Here is a 5,309-nt window from a genome sequence, read left to right on the forward strand (position 1 = left end):
TTCAGCCTCTGACAGCAGACTCTCATATTGTTCACTAAGCAACCTATGGCTGATTGTCTTCGTAAAAGGATCGCGGCTAAGAACATCAGCCACCACATTCTTGTTTCCCGCTATGTGTTGTATTTTAAAGGTGTAAGGGGCTAGCTTTGCGACCCAGCATTGTTCGCAGGCATCTAGCTTTGGTTTAGTCATTATGTATGTCAACGGATTGTTATCCGTCCATACGGTGAAAGTGTTTCCTTTAAGCCAATGACTAAACTTCTCGCAAACACTCCACTTTAAGGCCAAGAATTCTAGACGGTGAGCCGGGTATCATTTCTGTGAGGTACTAAGTGTTTTGCTTGCAAAAGCGATGGGCCTCGCTTTGTCCTCACCCAGGGGTATCTGAGACAATACCGCCCCCAACCCATCTAACGAAGCATCTATAGACAGGATGAAGGGTCTTGAAAAATCAGGATGCACTGAAACTTGTATCGCACTTTGTTGTCCAGTCAGAGGTTTTCAATTTTCTAAAGGTACCAGCCTGTTTGGTGATCTTTCCCCTACATTTCCTCTTCTGACCAGCAGTGAGGGCAAACAAAGGTCTAGCAATGGCGGAGCAGTTAGCTATAAAATGCTGATAATAAAAGATCATTCCCAGGAAGGACTTAATTCTTTTTACTGAAGGAGTAACTTTGTCATCTTCCATAAGATCAGACGTGGTCATGCGAGAGATCACCTCTACCTTTCCTGGGTCCACAGCAACTCCACCCCCTTCGACGACATGCCCCAAGAATCTCACAGAAGTTTGCAGAAGGTGACACTTTTTTGGGCTCAGCTTCAGATTGTGCTGGCGGAGTCTTTGGAATACTACTTCTAGCCTACTCAAAGCTTCCTTCTCAGTGGCTGCAAATACTAGTATGTCATCCAAGTAGCACAATAGCTGGGTGAAGTTAAGGTCGCCAAAAATACTCAGCATCATCCACATGAAGGAAGCGGGACTATTGCATAGGGACTGTGGCATGCGATTATATTCATGCAGACCAAGTGGTGTGATAAATGCGGTGTATTTTTTGTCTTCCTCGTGCATAGGTATATTATAAAAACCTGAAGTCAGGTCCATAGTACTGAAATAGACATTCCCGCCCAAAGACGCCAAACAGTCTGACTGTTGGTGCAGTCGGTGCAGATTCTCAAACTGCCGTCTTTTTTCCAGATCATTACCAATGGTGAAGCGAACTCGCTGGTGGATTTCCTTATTATGCCTTGTTCTTCCATTTCTGTCAGGGCTTGCCTCAGTTTTTGGTAATGAGCTGGTGGGACTCTCCGGTAAGGAAGGCGAAATGGTCGTTCGTCAGTCAGGTGAATGCGATGAGAGAAGCCTTTTGCCTCACCACAATCCAAAGCATGTTTTGAGAAGATGTCATTATAGCTAACTAAAAGCACTAACTCCTGTTGGGTAGAGTGACTGATCTGGCAGAAATTGATATCTATATCTTTTAGGCCAACCTCTGCAAGCTTCTTTTCAAGATCCGCACAGTTTGATTCAGGATAAGCTGCTGACTGATCCTTGGTCTCAACCTGACTGGTGTTCTGGAAGACTGTGAAATCTTCAGCAGCCACACAGGGTGACACATCAGCCAGTTTGCAATTCCTCTTCAAAGTCACGGGCTGATCAGAGAGGTTCATTATCTTCATGGGGATATATCCATCACCCCACATGGGTGTAATCACCCGTCCAACTAGAATGTTTCGTGGCATGGACTTTGAAGATGTGGGTTCAACAATCACTGTGCTTCCTGGGGTCAAAAGGGTGTTTTTCGGCAGTCTGCCCCACACAAGATGCTCATGTCCAGCCAGGAGTGTTACAGCCTGAGTCAACTTTACAGTCCCGATTTTACTAGGGACTTTGGCACCCTGCCATCTTGTCACCCCTGCCATCATGTTGAGAAATTGAAAAGTGTCGGGGTCCTCTGACACGTCACAGTTCTGAGCAGTCACCCTCCAATAATCATCGCTGCTTTTCATCTCATGCATGAGGTACTTTATGACATTAGATCCAAGGATGAGGTCATCTTTCTGCCCTGGAACGACAAGAATGGGAACAATGCACTGTGTACCGTACACTTCTATCTCCACTTCATACGCACATTTAGGGTGGGTTTGATGACCCCCACAACCAATTAGGATGACTTGCTCACTCAACTGTTTGTCTTGAGTGATTACATTTTCTTCAAGCATACGAGATGCAGTGTCTTCATTTACTGTACAAGCCATGGAGTCTAACATTCCTTTGACATGAAATGTTTTATTCACGATTACTGGAGCATAAAACAGTTCACTGAATAGTTCAATTCTTTGTGAATTTTGCACGATTACTTGAACACCTTCAGATTTGGCTGCAGATGTGTTCTCATACCATAACTCCCAATCAACATCTTTTTGGTCGAGGGTTTGATTTAGTCCACCCGCACATCCCCTCTCCATATGCAGGTCTGTTAGTTTAACGGCGGCTGCCCCTGGCTCGTATGCATACCGGGACCAGTGGCTCCAGATCTTGCCTTGTGACACTCTCTCTTCCAATGTCCTGGCTTAAAGCAAGACAAACACAATCCATCACGTTTGCAATGCATTGTAGTAGAGTGATCAGTTGCTTTGCAAACTCTACATGGCTTTCGGGATGGCTGAGGTCCACTCGACATGTATGGGGTCAGAACTGTTGCTTGATGGTTTTGCTTTAACACACGATCAAGCTGAGCAATGAGATTCTGCAAGCTGGTATTATCAGGCAATGTGCTAACACCGCCCACAGCTTCCATTTGATTTTGTGGACTTACTAAAGCACCCACCTGGGTAGATTCATCAACTGCAGCAGCCTGCACGTTCACAGTAGCATATCTCCGTACATCTGAATGTCTTGATTTGGCCCGTTGCTGCTGAATCCTCAGTTATGTCTGATGCTCGTCGAGGCGTTCCTGAATCTCACTAGCTTTCCACTTGTCTGCAGTTTTGAACTTTAACACGGCAGAGAGAGCTGGATCTGGGCAGTGTTTGACGAACATCATCGTTACCTATTTACTTGGATCTTCAAGGTTGCGTCCCTGCCTCTTCAAACAATCTTCTGCCACGTCAACCGCTTTATTCAAACGAATCCAGTAATCCATCGCGTTCTCTCCCACTGTAGGTAGAGTACTATAGAAGTCAGCAAGTGGCATTGCAGAATACGTCAGTTCACTGAAGTGCTGCTTTAGAATGTCAGTAATAACTCTCGGGTCTTCACCAGGTTTTAAGGATGGGTTACTGCGTAATGTGACTTTGATTATGTCTCTTGCTCTTCCTCCAAGTCGTGACATCATTTCCTGAGCCTGCTCTCTTGTGGGCACACCTCTCTTTCTTAGATATACATCAATTTGCTCTTCCCATTCGTGGATAGAAAGTTTATCTGTGCCATCTCCACGAAAACTTGGCAGCTCTTTCACATCAGTCTGCATCACTAATTTTACACCAGTCATAGTCAGTGAATGAGAATCAGCTGAAGGTGGTTCTAACCCTACACTCTGGCTGTTAGTTACTTTTTCTTCCTTCTCATTTCCCTTCATTAGCTGTGCTGAAATTGATTGTCCTATTTCATGAGCTAACTGTGTAATGAGCTTAAATCAGTGGAAGTTGTGTCTGACCTAGGAACCTGACGTTCAGTTTTTATGCGTGTGGAGCAAAACACTGGAGAGTCAACAATACCCATAGCTCCGGGTGCGTGAGCTATATCTCTAAAGAACTGGCCTCTCCCCCCACCAATGTCTACATCGTCCTGCCCATCTTCCATAACATAAGTATACGACATTGCAACAAAATCATATACAACAATCAGACAATGAATTTTTTTTCAACTGGAAGAAAGTAAGTTTTTGTAGGTTTCCACTAGACAAGATTGTACAGTCTTTCTTTTTTTGTGTGTGTGTGTGTGTGTCCTTCTCCTTGTTACCACTGTATTATAATACTCAGTCTTTGTACCTTTCTCCAGCAGATTAGACAGGAAAAGAGTTCAACCCAGTCCGTGGAACGAAGAATGCAGTACTCAGCAACATCCGGCGGTCAATCTGACGTTGATCCTTCTGAAGGATCCAGGTCACGACACCAACGTAGCCGGCTCGGCTACCCCTCTGCGTTGTGTTGTGTGTAGTGAAATAAACACCGGAGTAGTTTGCTGGTTCAGTTGTATTTTATGCTGTCTTCTCTGCATAAGTAGAAAACATGCAGTTAATTATTTGTTGCACAATCTTGCCTGCTCCTGCTCGCTCTGCTCAGACCTCCTGCGGACTGAAGCAAGAGTTCACAATACAGAGAATTTCATATATACAAGAAATAGTAGTAACTAATAATCACTTCAAGTACAACATGACTGTATCTGCCAAATATATCTTGTATAAAACACTTTTCTTAATACAATTAAAGTTTCCAGCATTTCCAGCATAAACATAAAACCAATATAAGTTTGAACACATATTAAGAAATCATGAAAATACATGAAAAACTGTACCTGCTTAAGTAGAAAACATGCAGTTAATTATTCGTTGCACAATCTTGCCTGGTCCTGCTAAACATTCACACAAAGAAGAGAAATCAGCAGTCACGCTTCACAGGCCAACTTCTACGCAGACAACGTCACACTGCATTCCCTCGATTAAAACTACACTTTTGCAGGTAAAACAACTTTAAACTAAAGACAACTTATTCACGTAACTCATTTATCTATCGCAACAATACACAGATCAAGTATATAGTAATTATTTCCCTTTTTACATGTTTTTGAAGAGGATTGAACAAAATGCATGCCTCACTCTGCTCAGACCTCCCGCGGACTGAAGCAAGAGCGCGCAGCGCGCCAATGACGTCAGCGGCGACGCGCGCGGAACTCATCAAGAAATAAAATACTTTTTCTCCTTTTCTTTTTCACATATATAGATATACATATTAATTACCAACAGAGAAACAAAGATTTTGAGTGAATTAATAATAAAAACACAAATTATAATCAACACCTGCTACACTGGCTATTACAGAAATTTCTGTAAAAACTTCTCAGATGTAGTTAAAACTCTCACTGATAACCTACGAAAAGATGTCTCTTTTGTTTGGAGTTCTAAATGTCAAATGTCTTTTGATGCTCTCAAAACTTTGCTGTGCAGTTCTCCAGTCCTTGCTGCCCCAGATTTCTCCAAACCCTTTAAACTCGAAGTGGATGCCAGTGGAACCGGTGCGGGTGCTGTCCTACTACAAGAGGATGATCAAGGAATCGACCATCCTGTGTGCTTCTACTCCAAGAAATTCAA

The 5,309-nt window shown here is 43.3% G+C and overlaps 1 long non-coding RNA gene across 1 annotated transcript; it reads right to left on the reverse strand.

Moving 5' to 3' along the window:
* Positions 1-4,136: 4,136 nt before the first annotated feature.
* On the reverse strand, positions 4,137-4,832 carry LOC127168894 (uncharacterized). Its single transcript, XR_007828157.1, has 3 exons — positions 4,780-4,832; positions 4,517-4,573; positions 4,137-4,213 (listed from the first exon to the last, which is right to left on the reverse strand). It is a non-coding gene; the product is annotated as an uncharacterized LOC127168894 (long non-coding RNA).
* Between the last annotated feature and the right edge of the window lie 477 nt (positions 4,833-5,309).

Source organism: Labeo rohita, chromosome 1 (genome assembly GCF_022985175.1).
Source record: "Labeo rohita strain BAU-BD-2019 chromosome 1, IGBB_LRoh.1.0, whole genome shotgun sequence".
NCBI classification, from domain to species: domain Eukaryota; kingdom Metazoa; phylum Chordata; class Actinopteri; order Cypriniformes; family Cyprinidae; genus Labeo; species Labeo rohita.